Raw genomic sequence first — 16,874 nt, 5'->3', positions numbered from 1 at the left:
TTAGTCCTCCTGTCAAGTTTGGTTGAGATTGGATAAGTAACAACCGAATGTATCGTGGTCAAAAATCGACAGACAGACAGACAAACACCAAATTGCATATTTTAGTATGATAATGATAATGATAAAATGGAGCTGCACTCAGAGACTTCCTGTATGAAAGTGGTTCCTTTATAAAATAAAAAAAAAGCTTGAGATCCAATGAACTAGAGGATCTTTGTGAAGCAAAAGGAATGCACGCAAGATATTTGATTGATATACATCTCAAACAGTTTTGAAATTTATAGGCTCATATTTATGTTTTATGAATAATTCCTCCAGATTTTCTCTTTAATGCAAATAATTTCCTTAGCTATTATAAGCCTACATATACAGTACCTAAATGAGCCTGGTGTTGGCTTAACGGTTAAGGTGGCTGGCTGGCTAAAGATCCTAACACCTGTCGCGCCGTTAAATAACACCAGGTGGGTTGACTCAGCCTGTGATCCTTCTGAGGTCGGTAAAATGAGGATCAGCTTGTACTTAAAACGGGGCACTGCATCAGTGGCACAGCAGCGCTCCCAGCAATGATGCAACCAGCAGCCGCAGGCTGCTTACGAAATAATATGAATTCGTTTTTTGGACTACTGTAACCTTTGAACACACTTCGGAGTTTGTTTGCATAACTTGTGTTGCCATTGTCGATGTCACCTAAAAATGTCGATGTTCAGCATAAACAAACAATGCATTGTTGATGATTATCTATTTTCATTCGAAATTCGTCATTGATGTTTTATTTGTACTTTGGGATGGATGTGTAGATCTTCGCTTATGGGTTTGCGGAATATATATTCCAAGAAAGCCAGGGTTGTTATCGTACGTAATTTGATACACTGTAAAGGTTGATGTTGACTGCTGGATAGTTCAGTTAGTTGTATAACCATCACTGAACTCCTTGTGAAAATGCAATCACCTTGTCCTGGTCTTTGGTTTATTCCTGGAGGAATCAGACGCGAGACTCAGATTATGTGGCAGGGCCAGCAGGGAAGAACTATATTGAGGGGCCATGCTGCCTTTTCATAATCCAGGTGTATCATCCTCAACCATATGGACTTTCAACGATCGCTTGATACCTCGCACAAAAAGTAGACCACAGCGCCATTATCACGGCATCACAACGTTGGATACATTAAATCCCGCCTCCATCTCTATAAACAAATGTTGCGTTATCCTAATAAGGATAAGACCGGATGACGACACCAACCAGCTGGCCAACCAATCTCTTTTGTCGTTGCAAAGGGGACAACAGAGGAATGAACGTATGGAAAATGTGAAGCATTTCTGGATATAGAAAAGACTACATACACCTGTTCAACTGCAATTCAAGGGAAATGCTCTGGCGTGCTCTACTACGAACATCCTTTGTTGTTGTTGCTTCTTTCCTCCTACGGTTCCCACACAATGCGGTGTATCGATGGAGGTTGCCACCATAGCTTTTTTCATCATTCTGTCTGGTCCTGCTTTTGATTCCTGGAAAAATTGTATCCACCTAAATCTACCATCTGGTCACGGTGATAGCAAACCGGATTGTGTGGTAGCTTATGACGTTCATTGTGCATCTTCAGCCGGCTGTCGCATTCAATTGCACTTGCTTATGGACGTTAACAATCCCACAGTATCTTCAATTCAAAAATATTTCAAAAAAAAGTTATTGAACCCTGTATTTTTTTAATTCAAAAAGGCAAAATTCCAATAGCCTTGTGTAGATCAAACCCAGGGTTCAATCACTAACTTGTTTCATAAGGACCCTTTGCAGGTCTGTAAGCACCTGCAGCTCTATGAAGAGTGAGCCTCCATCAGGATGTCATGTGACATCATCACATCTATATGTTGGAACCCATCTGTGGATCGGTCCCATCGGCCGATGGGTCTGACCCATCTGTGGATGCACGAGAAATGACAATGCAGACCCATCGGCCGATGGGTCTGCGCCATCTGCGGATGTGTTGTTCACCTTGAAGGAATGTGTTGACAGAATGGTGCTCTTCAATCAGGTACACAGTCATTGGAATTACATGTGGTAGGAATTTAACAGAGATGATTTTTAAATGTTTAACAGATTAAACCACATGTCACGGACTGCTTTATAAACATTTATGACATCAATTGCTTATTTTTAGGTTCAAATAAACATACTCATCCACCATTGATGCATAGGAAACACAGATGGGTTCACCTTCAAGGTGAACAACACATCCGCAGATGGCGCAGACCCATCGGCCGATGGGTCTGCATTGTCATTTCTCGTGCATCCACAGATGGGTCAGACCCATCGGCCGATGGGACCGATCCACAGATGGGTTCCAACATATATATATCTATGTTTGCTAATGCATATTATTTACTTTATGTTGGCGAATATTTACGTCACTCCACCTTGGTTTATACGATTTCAAAACTTAAACTTTCGGAAACCTTGTACCCATGGTACTCGTTCTTGGCATTGCACAAATGAAAATATCAGCAAAGCACCGGAGAGAGCCTATCACAGGCTCACCACCACACCCCAGTGACAGATTAATGTCTATAGGCCTGCATACCGCTGCTGCCTCATGTGGCATTAACAAAGTGAGGGGGTGAGAGGAGGAGGGTGTTGATGGTGAACAATGACTCGAGGGTGGCATTGCTGGCACTGGGAGTGACACACCCGGAGCCTTGCCAGCTGCGATCATGTTGTGCCCAGGCCATCTGCCACAGGGATAGTTCTTCCCTCATGGGAGCATTCCTGTGGCTCACTCTCCTGCCATTTGTCTCTGTGGATGCACTGCAACGTTTACACACATGAGCAATGAGCCATGGGAAAAGAAAATGTCTGCATACATATATATATCAACATGGGGCTGGCAGAATAGCTCAGAGGTGGAGAACACACCTTTGAGCTGCCTCGTCTGGGTTTGATTCCTAACCTGACGATATACAGGATCATCCTGATGTTTTGCAAGCAATGAGTTGCATTAGTTGCTGTCCTTTGGAGACATCAAGATGACTGTCCCATCTTCCAGCATTCATTGATGAACGTTAAATATCTCACTTTATCTTTTTTGTATACAGAGTCAGGGCTAGTGGAAGAGCTAGAAGACTGAATGGATCAGGACACAACAGGATAAAAGGAATAGTAGAGAGGAGGGACACCAACAGTGGAGTTGAAGGACAAAATATGGGGAGACTTAGACAAACAATGGGTATGGGGAGGAATTGGGGGGCAAGAAATCAGAATGGATATAGAAGTAAACTTTCAGGAAGGAAAAACTGGAAAATTGGAAGGCGGATGGCTTGGAGTGGGGAGGGCGTGTCAACGAGGGTAGAAAAGATCATGGTTTTGGATTGGGGATGATCTGAAGGGGTTTGATGGTGGACCATGTGTGCCCTGAAGAAACATATGGGGAACAAAGCACACCAAGAGCAGAGGGTGCAAGACCAGAAAAGAGGTGGTAGAAGACAGATAGACCACCAACTTCTCTGCGATGGCTAAGTGATAGGCCCATTGTCTCAACTTTGTCGCGGTACATTCCAATAATCTTGAAGGCCTTGGTTCAGATGGCATCAAGCAGAGCAAGGTTACGAGGCAGGGCAGCCAGCCCAGAGGGGAGAGCAGTATTTCATCAAGTTGCAGATGAAGGCCTTGTCGGTGGATAGAAGTTCAGGTGTGCCAAGGAAGGACTTTGTACGACAGAGGCTGCCCAGTCGGTGGCTGGCTTTGGAGGCCAACTTTAAAATGTGGTTTTCTCAGGAAAGATTGTGTGACCCAGAAGCTTGAGTGACGGAACTTATTTGAGAGGATTGTTGAGAAAGTAGATGGGAGGGTTTTCCAGACGGTCCTTTCGGAGAGAGACATTGAGAGTATGTGATTTATCTAGATTGAAAGACATATTCCAAGTGTTTGACCAGCTTGTGATTTTGTCAAGTTTTGAAGAGAGTGAAGAGGCTGCTGTCTTCCTGTGTGAAGGATGAAGTATTTCATCCCAGAGGGTGGAGTCATCAGCCAATAGATAAAGAAGATTTTCCAGAGATTCAGAGATCATTAATTAAATTCAGGAATAGGACTGGGCCCAGAACATTGCCTTGGGGGACACCAACCTTGACAGGGAAATGAGATTAAAGGATTCTGTTGAGAGCCAAATGTTAGCTACGAGAGTAGAGGAAGTCAGTAAGCCATGTGTGTAGTTGGCATTGGATGCCATATAGGCAGGGAGTTTGGAGAGCAAGGTGGGATGCCAGACTGTATCGAAAGCATGAGATACAGTCACACGAAAAAGTAAGTACACCCCATGTAAAGTTTTGACTTTTTCAGCATATTTCAACATACAGCTATTTGATCTTCATTTCAACAATATTGATAGATAAAGGTGATATAATACAACAAATATCATGAAACATTTACATTTTGTAGTCCATTGTATAATTTAAATAAACATAAATGCAAATTTCGCATGTGGAAAAAGTAAGTACACCCTTACATTTATCACTACTTCAAATACCTAAAATTAGAATCAGGTGCACCAGCTCAGGTGCAAATGATTAGAACATCGTGAGAGAGGATCTTGGAGGAACCTGCCTTATTTAAACCTCAGACATTTAGTTTGGTTTGCTCTTTGTTGTTGAAGTGTGCAGCGTCACCATGCCCAGATCAAAAGAGCTCCCTGTGGCCTTCAGAAAGAAGGTTATACATGCCTACGAGTCTGGGAAGGGATTTAAAAAGATTTCCAAACAATTTGGAATCAATCATTCGACTGTCCGGAAGATCATCTACAAGTGGAGAAGATTCCAAACAACGGCCAACTTGTTCAGGCCAGGCCGCCCAGCAAGTTCAGCCTGAGAGCAGACCACAAGATGCTCAAAGAAGTCTCTAAGAACCCCACAATGTCATCACAGGACCTACAGGTAGCCCTTGCCACTGTTGATGTCAAAGTGCACGAGTCTATCATTAGAAAGAGGCTGCACAAATTTGATCTACATGGGAGGTGTGCCAGGAGGAATCCTTTGCTGTCCAGAAGGAACATCAGGGCAAGACTAAAGTTTGCCAATGAACACCTCGGCAAAGACCAGCACCTCTGCAACAATGTGCTCTGAACAGATGAGTCAAAGGTGGAGCTATTTGGCCACAGTACCAGAGGACATGTTTGGTGAAAACCAAAGACAGCATTTGACCACAAGAACCTGATACCAACTGTAAAGCAGGGTGGGGGAAATATTATGGTTTGGGGCAGCTTTGCTGCATCAGGGCCTGGGCAGCTCACCATCATAGAATCCACTATGAATTCTTCATTGTACCAGAGGGTGCTTGAGGATAATGTGAGGACATCTGTCGGAAAGTTGAAGCTCAACCGAAGGTGAACCTTGCAACATGACAATGACCCTAAACATACCAGTAAATCCTCCAAGGAATGGCTGAAAAGAAAGAAATGGAGGGTTCTGGAATGGCCAAGACAAAGCCCGGATCTAAATCCCATCAAGATGTTGTGGGGAGATTTGAAACGAGCTGTGCATGCAAGAAACCCCTCAAACATCGCACAGCTGAAAGAATTCTGCATGGAGGAGTGGGCAAAAATTTCTCCCAGTCGATGTCAGAGACAGGTAGACAGTTATAAGAAACGGCTACTTGAGGTTGTTTCTGCCAAAGGGGGCAATACCACCTATTAGAGCCAAGGGTGTACTTACTTTTTCCACATGCGAAATTTGCATTTATGTTTATTTAAATTATACAATGGACTACAAAATGTAAATGTTTCATGATATTTGTTATATTATATCATCTTTATCTATCAATATTGTTGAAATGAAGATCAAATAGCTGCATGTTGAAATATATTGAAAAAGTCAAAACTTTACATGGGGTATACTTACTTTTTCACGTGACTGTATATCCAGAGAGATGGCCCTGATCATCTTTAAAAAGAGTAGGCCATTGTGTTCTGTTAAAATTCCAAATGCCTGCCCTAATCTTTCCACAAACGTCAGGCGTTCCCAATTTTTCACTCTGAGCTGTCACCCCTAACTAAGGGAGATGGGATAACTTTCTCTCCTGTAGGTACAGTTTACAATTTGTAATAATTTACAATTTATATATATAATGCAGACACACACGTATATTCTATATATAGGTTAATGCCATCTGTCTGCTCCACCATGAAACATTGAAAATGCTCCACAGAGAGAGAAAAAATAACCTGGGCAGTGTATAAGTCCAGCCGCAGCTTCAATCACCCCCTAATTTTTTTTTTCTGTGAAGTAATATGCCACGATATCTTTGCTGCTAGGAAATATGATAATTTTGGAATTTGACACAGGCCTATACATCTATCTATATAATAATACGCCGCTTTGTCCATCTGTTTGTGTGTAACATTTGTTCTGCCTATTCAAGATATCATTCGGCTGCCATGTTTGTCTTATGTGAAGGCAAAGATTTATTTGGAGCAGACATATTCACAATTGCCATGCCCTTCCTACAAGTTTTCCCTTCGGTGTAAAATGACCAATGGGATTGTTAAAATGATCATCAAATATCGAAAGGTTGGAGCTAGTCTGCATCATGGGCCTTTTCAACGGTATAGGCCTCATGCCCCAGGCCTCTGGTCGGTGCAATTCGAATCTATCCAAGCTTGAGTAGCCGGCTCAGACGCTGAGTCTTTTGCTGAGTAACTCCCTGTTTTCAATTGCCCAAGTGTACATACATATAACCATGCTGTATTTATTATATATGCAGATGAACATGTTTTTGCTTCAAGCGTGGGTTATTTTTTGTTGGAGTGATATAGGCAGCCGGTTGTTTTCAACTATTTTCTCTTCGAAAACTCAAACCAGTGACCACACCGGATTATAAGGGTCTTAAACTCGTCATTAATGATTATAAGGGTCGTTGTCTGAGTAATTCATGTAATCTCGCGATCTGTGGAAAAAAAACCTCTGTCATTGCTTATTTTTAACGATGTGTATAAAGCAAGTCGCTGAGGCAGGTGCCACCGTGCTTCGGTGGAACGTTTGAGCCGGCTATGCATCTTGCTGGCACTCCCTCGCATCCGAAATGCATCAAAATTCATCCCAAAATTCAAAAATTCCAAAAAATCCCAAATCCCCAAAATTCCCAAATCCCAAAATCCAAATCCCCCAAAAATCCCAAAATTCATCCCAAATTCATCTTGATTCATTTGGCATCCATCCCAAATGGCAGATCGAGCCTGAGCGATCATCGCACCGGATGTGGGGTACTATCCATGCAGAGACGAATCGGCCCCGATTAAGCCGTTTACATAGTTGCCACCTTTTGAGAGAAGTAAATGCGGGAGGATGGAAAGGACCCGTGGTGCGAGGGAGGGAAATGACGGAAGGGAGTGGGGATCTGGAAGGTTTGGTGGTGGATGGGATGTGGGAATAGGTGGAGAGGGGGTGGGAGTCTGGAAGGTTTGGTGGTGGATGGGATGTGGGAATAGGTGGAGAGGGAGTGGGGATCTGGAAGGTTTGGTGGTGGATGGGATGTGGGAATAGGTGGAGGTGGGGGTGGGAGTCTGGAAGGGTGGGGGTCTTGGAGCGGGGTGACGGTTAGAAAGGGGCTGAAGGGTTTGAGAAGTGGTTGTCCCCCTCCCTGGATAGATAAATTTTGTAATCGAATTTCACCCAAGGATCGGTACTTTCTTCGTATAAAATGAACCAAGGTACCAATATGAACCGAGGATCGGTATTTTGATCGTGTAAAACTGTAAAAGTAATCAAGGTGCCAATATGAACTGAGGACTTTAATACAATAAAACAACACTTTCATTTTTTTAATGAATTGAGGTACCAATTTTGAACCGAGGATATGCTGCGGTATCTTTGCTTTTAAAACTATGATCTTTGTGTTCAGGTCTTTCAGCCAGTACAAGAGTAAAAGGCTTACTTCCCCCCTCCACCCCCTCTTTCTATCATGGTACTTTTACCACGTCTCCCAGATAGTATATAATATATGAATATATATATATATATATATATATATATGTTTTCATCTTAAGTTGTATGATCCCTTTTCACCTCATAAATACTTAGCAACACTCATCTAACTTAGGCAAACAAAGCCATATATACTGTATTCGTTTTGACACATTCAATCTCGAACTCTCTTGTTCAATGTTAACGCATTATTGCACCTCTCCACCCACTTCTTAACGTACCGTACATAGATGCACTTATGTTGACTATTTCTGTGCTTGTCCTTCGGAAGTGACATTAAGATATACATCCCACACATATCACATCAATCTCCTGTGGAACGTCTGTGCGACTTGAGCATTGTGCGGATGAAAAATGGCCGTGATGTTTTCCTGTGTCATTGAAGCCGATTGCACAGGTTCCACTATGTTATCTACGTAGTTCATAGTTGCAGACCGAGGACCCCCAAGCCCTTACTTCCTCATCTTATAAATCCTTCCTCCTCTCCCCTTCTGTTTTTTATGCTCACAGATTAAAGGTCTTCCTCGCATTGAAGAGACAAACAAACCTGACTGCTGGCTGGCACATCTTCCCACATCAGCAACGGGTCATGATAGTAACTGTGTTCTTTACAGCAATGGTAAGAAATTGATCGGTTTCAAGTTTGCCTCCTTTTCCCCTTGGAATCTGTTGTGTATTCCAATTCTTGTTCCGTTAGATACAACCTTAAAAGTTGGTGCAAAAGTTCACATTCCTCGCGTTGCCTTTCAATCGTGATCCTCAAACCTCTTTATCACCATGGGAATTTCTCTGTTTCAGGCAATAATTCCATTCTATTCCCCCCTAACGCCCATATTACTTTGTTCCTTGTCCACTGTAAGCCATAACAGTTGGCCTATATCCCATATCCGTATCGGGTCAGTGGATAGTATGTTCCGTCTGCGTTTCTCCTATCGCAGGTCGCTTATCTGGCTCCAGGCACCCAAATGTCTGGTGCGAGCCCTTCCAAACTTGGAGATTTTTTCAACATACAAGGACACTGGGGGGTTCCGGCTTTGATACGTTACTTTTTGTTTGAAAACTTGGTGCAATCAATGTTAACTTCCTATCTGCGAGGCAGAATGGGCTTTTTTTTGATGTTTTCCTACATCAAGCAACCTATGGCTTGGAGGTCGCACTTGGTTCAAAGGTCATTTTAAGTGGCCCGCGCGGTTTTCAAAATACTTTATTTACACTCGAACTGGATATTCATTTTCTGGGGAGGTGTTTTCTTGTTTACCATTCTCATAATATCTTCTGCTCACTAACATTCCTCAAATCGTACTTCCTCCCTAAAAATATTGTGATAAAATGCACACGACTTGCAAGCGAAAATAGTTGCTTCACTTGTATTGGAACAAGTTCGAAAGCACAATTTTTTTTACTGGCAATCTATATTCCAAGTGTCTGTGGCATTGTAACGTCATGGGAAACATTTGCTGTGTCATTTTTGGTGCAGGATTCGACCACATTATCGCTACTACATGCAGCATTTAGTATGCTCATTGTCAAAATAAGGGGGAAAAAAAAAAAACCACCTTTAGAGGCCATTTTTCCCCGCAAGCGGGGGTTGGCCTTTTTCGGGAACCGTGGTTGTTGTTGTTTTTCGGTCCCCTTTTTGAAGCAATGTTTTACGGCCAGATGCCCTTCCTGACGCCAACCCTTTTTGCCGCCTTTAACGACAAGCAGGGAATTACCAGTGAACTGGTACTCAATTAGCCGACCTCGGAAGGATGACAGGCTGAGTCAACCCCCCTGGCGTTAATTCAGCAATCGACCGGGATTCGAACCCAGGATCCTAGGATCCTAAGCCGGCACCCTAGCCGCTAGCCCAACATCAGGGACTCCTGGTTGTCAAAATAAGGAAAGTCCTGGTGTAAATCATGACGAGCCAACCCTCCTTCTGCAGTAAAGATAGCGACTACATGAAGGCCTTTATCTCGTGCACCATCTCTGTGCTTTTTCAAATGTCTTAGTTCAGAACAGGCTTTGAGGTTTTTGGGAGAGGTCCTCTCCAACCCTTCCCCCCCCCCCCTTCTCCCTGTACCTGATTCTCCACTAATGTGTAAGGCAGAGGGAAGAGAGATTAATGTGTTCACGGCCCGACTCCGTGGCAAGTGGTCTTGTTAAGTTGGCAGTGCTCAAGGGAGGGCAAGAGATACACTTAGCCTGAACGTGACTGCCCAACCCACTTTCATTCATCAGCTCTTGACATGACGGGGACCCCTGAGGGTTAAAACACATTTTTTGATGAAGCAACAATGTAATAAAATAATGCTGCAGTATCCACAAACCATACGAAAAAATGTTAGTGTCACACATTTTTAAAAATGTGTTCATCTTATTAATGGGAAATTACAAGTACACAAACTAATGAACATTTCGCCTTGAGCGACTACAAAGCACTTCCTCTGACCACTTCCGTAAAGTAGCTTCATTTTTAAGGGTAATTGCATATTTTTTTAAGAAAGGTAATCAATCAGTCTTGCATCCATAGCAATGATTATTCATCAATATGTAAATTGTTTTGCTTATAATTGTGATTCCAGCAAAGTTATCGATATGAATGAGAACAGCTGATCCTCGATTTTAACGATGTTTATATATATATTACAAGGCCAAACATTCGGACAATGAAGAGTATTAATATAAGACACCGGATTATATTAGGAAAACGTAAAATATGTTAATTTTGTTGTGAAATGAGAGGGTGGGAATGCAAACCTATGGGCATTTTGTAGTTGTTATACTCGTATATACAACTTTACAATGTATACGTTGATCTGGATTAATGAGCTTTTTGTCCCCCGTCGCACCGCGGAGCGAAAGGGAGACTATGGTTTACCCCTCCGTCTGTGTGTGCGTGCGTGCGTCCGTGCGGGCGTGCGTGCATGCGTATGCGAAGGACCGAATTCTAATTTGGTGTGTGGGTGCAACCCACGTCAAAATCCAAGATGGCCGCCGCCATGTATGTATGTCTGACGCCATGTATGTCTGAACCTTGTGAGCGGAATATCTTGAAAAATAAGTGAAGTACCAACTTCTAATCTGGTGTGTGGGTGTATCTACGCATAAGGAAGAACGCTATTGAAAATTGTGTCGCCACTTCAAAATCCAAGATGGCCGCCACCATATATATGTCTGAACCTTTTGAGCGAAATATCTTGAAAAATAAACGAACTACTAACTTCTAATATGGTGTGTGGGTGTATCTACGCATAAGGAAGAACGCTATTGAAAATTGGGTCGCCACGTCAAAATCCAAGATGGCCACCTTGCGTCTTCCACTTTGTCAATTCACATCACTTCACCGACAGGGGACCTAGGCGTAACGCTTATTATTATTTGCTAATATAGACCATCCTTGAGTTGCCCAGTCAGAGCCTGATGTTGGCTTAGCGGTCAGGGTGCTGGCTTTGGATCCTGGGATCCTGAGTTCAAATCCCGGTCGATCGCTGAATTAATGCCAGGGGGGTTGACTCAGCCTGTCATCCCTCCGAGGTCGGCAAATTGAGTACCAGCTAGCTGGGATGAATGATCCCGGTGTGTACCCCGATTTAGAATCGGTACACCGTATCCCTGCGCATCGTAAGAGGTGACTAAGGGTTGGCATCAGGAAGGGCATCCGGCCATAAAAACATTGCCTCAAACAGGGAACCACGATTGTTATGGCGCCTGGAAGGCTAACCCCTGCTATAGCGGGGAAAATGGCCTTAAAACGATCATTCATTCATTCATTCATTCATTCATTCAGACCATCAGCTACAGTTCTATTTACACTCTTATATAGATTTTAAAGGTCTCATGATACCTTATGACAAAAGTACAAGGGACAACAATAAAGTTATCCGCTTGACTTGTAAGAGAGAGATTAGAGCTGAAACTAACCTTACTTTTCAATAAAGTCCCTTTGGACTTAAAAACACTTCATCCACGTCTACCCTTTGCTTTATTCTACTGCACAGTAGAATGGTGCATCATCTGAGACCAAGAACTGCAAAGCAGCACCCTTGACAACATCTAATCCATGGACACTTCCCCAAGGTGGTTTATCACCTTTGAAAAGAAATATAAGAGACATCCGAATAATGTAGAAGAGGTAGCAGATGAAAGTGCAGTCCCTCACAGTCACCTTCTCAACTCTGGAGGTGTTATCAGGTACATTGTCCTGAAGGAAGAGACCTCTTGTTCAAAGACTGCATGCCCTTTTTCCTTGACAGCAACGTATATATAAAAAAAAACCACCTTTAGAGGCCATTTTTCCCCACAAGCAGGGGTTGGCCTTGGTTTGTTGATGTTTTTTGGTCCCCTTTTTGAAGCAATGTTTTACAGCCGGATGCCCTTCCTGACGCCAACCCTTTTTGCCGCCTTTAACAACAAGCAGGGAATTACCAGTGAACTGGTACTCAATTAGCCGACCTCGGAAGGATGTACAGGCTGAGTCAACCCCCCTGGCGTTAATTCAGCGATCAACCGGGATTCGAACCCAGGATCCTGGGATCCTAAGCCGGCACCCTAGACACTAGCCCAACACCAACGTATATGCAGAAGTTAATTTTATTAGCCTGTATTTACGGTGCTCTAGAAAGTCCACCATGAGTAACATTAAAGTACGAACTAGAGAGTTCATAGAAAACATTAGCACGTGCAATCTTGAGAAAAAGTACATGGAAAGGTCTTTGAAACTATTGCTTTGCGTTTCCGAGCATGATCTATATTTCATACGAGCCACAATTTTGTCTGAATCTCGATGTTCCCCAACACTGTGAGGGAGCAGCAGTTTGATTGGTCAAAATGGAATAAAATAGTGTAATATTTTGTCCAAGTACAGTACTGCTAAATGAGAGATTTTTGAAAGTGCCAATAAGTCGATTTGTGTTATACGGTGGTTGAGCATATAATTCAATTGGAGTTAAATAAAAGTTATAAAGGTTGTTGGGGAAAAAATTTTTTGGAGGTTTATCGCCGTTGATGCACCGTCTTTTACATGATCTTACCTAACACCACTTATTTTACACCACCTTTCATTAGTTATTCGTGCCTGTTGTTTGTGTCCTTTATAACATCCCTAAAAACACTAAGTTTCCTGTTTGGAATGCTTTTCAATTTTGTTTGAATGTCAGACAGGCAGACAGACTAAAACAAAATCGCACCTGTGTCGGAAGGCCGAAGCGTTTCAGTTTGGCTTTTAGCCGCGTCGCAAGACGCTGGTCATAGAGTGCCCTCTGCTGTTGTTCTTGTTCTTCTTCTTCTTCTTCTTCTTCTTGTTCTTGTTGTTCTTGCAGAGAAGACAAAACCTCAAAGCTTCACCCATTCTGGGAACCATAGCTCCACCTATTGTGGGAGAGGCTTCATATAAACAAATATCCACCATTTTATTAACTCGCATAGCTTTGAGGCCTGTTTTGTAGGCCCGTGGTGTCTTCCTCTCTCACACAGTTTTATTTCAAATCAAATTCGATATATCATTTCATTTTTCACAGTCGCTAACGTAGTTTTAGACTCGGTTGAAAAAAAACGGGAAGAAAATCCGATGAAAGTTGCCCTTTATAGAACGAAATGAATTCTCAAAGGCCTGTGACTTCAAGTCCATTGAGATTTTTTTTTTTTTTATCGCGGCATGGTCAGTCATACACCGCCCGAAATAAGAGACGGAAAAATGCCGAGATATATATATATTTTGTTTAAATCGCGGCATGGTCAGTCATACACCGCCCGAAATAACAGACGGGAAAATGCCGAGATATATTAAAAATTCGTCCATTTGATGACAATCGTCACGATGAAATATTTAATTTATACGTCGTCACAATAATGTGGAGAGAGGAGCATAGCTTCGTTCACGTGTCGCCACACACGGGAAATTGCCGAGATATATATTTTTTAAATCACGGCATGGTCAGTCATACACCGCCTGAAATAACAGACGGGAAAATGCCGAGATATATTAAAAATTCGTCGCCACACACGGGAAATTGCCGAGATATATTTTCACTTTGCACAAAAATAACATCAAGTAATCGAATCAATAGGAATGTCCTGTGCCTATAACATCGACGTTATAGGCACAGCTGCATCTAGGCATTGTGTAACATCGACGCAGCTTTTGTTTTAATTAAAACTTTTTGTACTTGTTTTAATATGAAGTCGGCAAAGCCTAGAAATAAACGAAACTCTTCTTATTTTTTTTTGTATACAAAGTCGAGGCTCGTGTAAGAGCTAACACATTAAACACGAAAACGTGCATGGACACATAAAACATATAATAAAGTTAGCGGGAGCCAATAAGGGGAGAGAGAGGGAAGCATACAGGCACAACAACGGTAGAGAACAGGGACGTCGGTAGATCTGTGGAAAGGAGAGGGTAGGGGGTTGGTGGAGTGGGGGGTGGGGGGGTACACGGTATGAAACAAATTAACACTACAAGGAATTTCAGGAAATAAGTCGGAGATTGAAAGGGGTGGATTTGGGGTGTTTAAAATAAAAGGTAGAAAAGGGAGGTAGAAAAGATCAAGGTTTTGGATGGGGGAATATACGAGATGGTGGTGCACAGCTGATTAAAAGACCTGGAAGGAGGAGAGAGATTGAAGAGTGTGAGGGAGTTTGTTCCAGAGGCAGGAAAAAAGAGGAATGAAGGAGTGAATGTGATCAGAGAGCCAAGATTTTGGCAGTTCTCCCATAAGAGGGTTACTGGCAGATGTTGTGCGTCCTGAAGGAATAATTGGGGGACAAAGCACAGAGAGAGCTGGGGGACCAAGGCCGGAGAGGAGTCTGTAGAAGACAGAAAGACCACCAACCTGCCTGCGGTGAGTGAGTGAAAGGCCCTCGGAGTTAGCTTAATTGTGGGAGATTCCAATGATTCCCAATGCTTTGGTTTCAACCCTGTGAAGCCGAGCTAGGTGTGAAGCAGGGGCACCAGCCCAGAGTGGAGAGCAGGAATGATGGTCAACGTAAAATAAACAATATGTTGTTACAGAGAAACACACCAAGCCAAGTGTACTTCACAGAGTTGGAGGTGACCAGTGAGGGGCAGGGATTGTGCGGAATGGAGTCACTAACGTCCACAGTGACACTACCGACAGTGCAGGAATTGGGCCTGTCAGCATGGAGGAGACAATAGCCATCAGGAAGATATGTGGAAGAAAAAATTGGATGAGGCTTTGAATATCTGCTGCAACCTGGATGGACAGATCTGTGAATATGGAGCACAGACTTCTGATAATGGTGAACAAGATGGTTTGACAGCAGAAAGCACACACAGAAGAACACTGGTGGAAGTGAGCAAGCAGAGACATGGTGAGGACCAGCTGAGCAGGAACCATGTGTTTTTTGAATGATAGATAGTTTGATAGACATAACAGAATGCATTAGTGATAGGAAGATGAAGAAGAAGAAGAAGAAGAAGAAGAAGAAGAAGAAGAAGAGGAACATAACACTCCCCCCACCTCCCTCCACCATCTATGAAAGTGAGATGTGTGCATGTTGAGCATGGCGCTGTTTCGTGATTATGAGGGTATTCGGCGAGAGGCTGACAGGAAGGCCTACAGGTACACACACTCGCGTCTAAGCTGTCTTGCCTGGGTTCGATTCCCGACCCAACTATAAACTGTCAGTCCCGTGTTTCACAGGCAGGGTGATTCATCATTGTGTGTGTCCCTCGGATGGACCTGAATAAATGGGCGAGCAATCGCCAGCACCATGAAAAAATTCAAAATTCCTGCCGGAACTAATCAAACGTCAGGCCTGGCCAGCCGGTTCATGAAAACTAAGGCCAGGCTTCCCATGGCCGACTCCACAAGAAAGGTGGGATAATGGTGGCCGTTAAAGAAGAAGAAAGGACAAGAGTACCGGCATGGAAATAGTGAAATACAAGAAAAGGAGAGCAGAGATTATGTGGATGAGAGCAACGAGGAACAGATAGGCAAATGTTTACACATAAAACTCCCAACAGGTACAAGAAATATAATTCCTGACAGGTACAAGCGACAATAAACCAAAAGGAAGAGACCATTCTGGACAGTATCCTTGTACTTTGGGGTACCCGGTACATCACTTGGGACTCGCGTCCACCCTTCTTTGAGGAAGCGCAAGTCACCACGAACGGTCTTGCATAATGGTGTAAACTCTCCTTCAAAGGGGTCTTGAACTGACTGTCATGTACACTTGGGCTTGTTCATAAAGGTAAATTCATTTTGAGAAAAATAAACATTCTTGACTTTGTATTATCGATGAAAATTGTTCAGCCACTTCTTATGCAGGACAATTACAATTTTGCCTTTTTATTATCAATTTGGCCATTTTTGTTGTTCGAATTCATAATCCTTTTCTGTTTTTCATCCCTCCTTTCTTTTGTAATCCCAAATCGAATGCATGGCAATTACATGGACTAGTTTAACCCAAAGAAATTCCCTGAAAAATTTCGAATTTTTCACACAATATATAACACAAACTCCATCGTTGTCACTGATAGGCCGGATCTGCATCCAGACCTCAACCAAAATCTTATCGGCTTGTTCTTGTTGCTACTGCCATATACCCAACTCAACCACCAAGTTTCATCCAAATCCATCCACAACTTTCTGAGATATCATGCTAAACTTATGTGAAACATACAAACAATAAAACATACAAATTATGTCTAATAAGATATAGATAGGAGTGTTTGTACTTTGGTCTTTGTTTACAGTGCTTATTTCACTTTAATCTTCAATAGGATACAGCTGCTGGTGGTGTGTTGGCTTGTTTGTCTGTCAGCACTGTTTTGTTGGTGGCATATTACAGATCTTTGTGGTCCTGAAAACCGAATGATTATCAAACAGGCACACGCACGCACACATACGCACAAACGCACACACATACATACACACGAACGAGGTGGATACTTAGAGACCTCG

At 42.8% G+C, this 16,874-nt stretch overlaps 1 protein-coding gene across 1 annotated transcript in view; it reads left to right on the top strand.

Annotated features, from left to right (window-relative positions):
* LOC137435223 (zinc finger protein ZFPM2) overlaps window positions 1–16,874 on the top strand; it is a 356,522-nt gene that overhangs the window by 245,627 nt on the left and 94,021 nt on the right. The window contains exon 4 of the mRNA XM_078784533.1: window positions 8,348–8,581. The gene's annotated coding sequence lies outside the window, so the exon portion shown is untranslated. The remainder of the gene's footprint in view (window positions 1–8,347; window positions 8,582–16,874) is intronic.

This window comes from Myxine glutinosa, chromosome 9 (genome assembly GCF_964187855.1).
Source record: "Myxine glutinosa chromosome 9, kmMyxGlut1.1, whole genome shotgun sequence".
Lineage (NCBI taxonomy): Eukaryota > Metazoa > Chordata > Myxini > Myxiniformes > Myxinidae > Myxine > Myxine glutinosa.
This window is presented reverse-complemented; position numbering and strand designations above follow the sequence as displayed.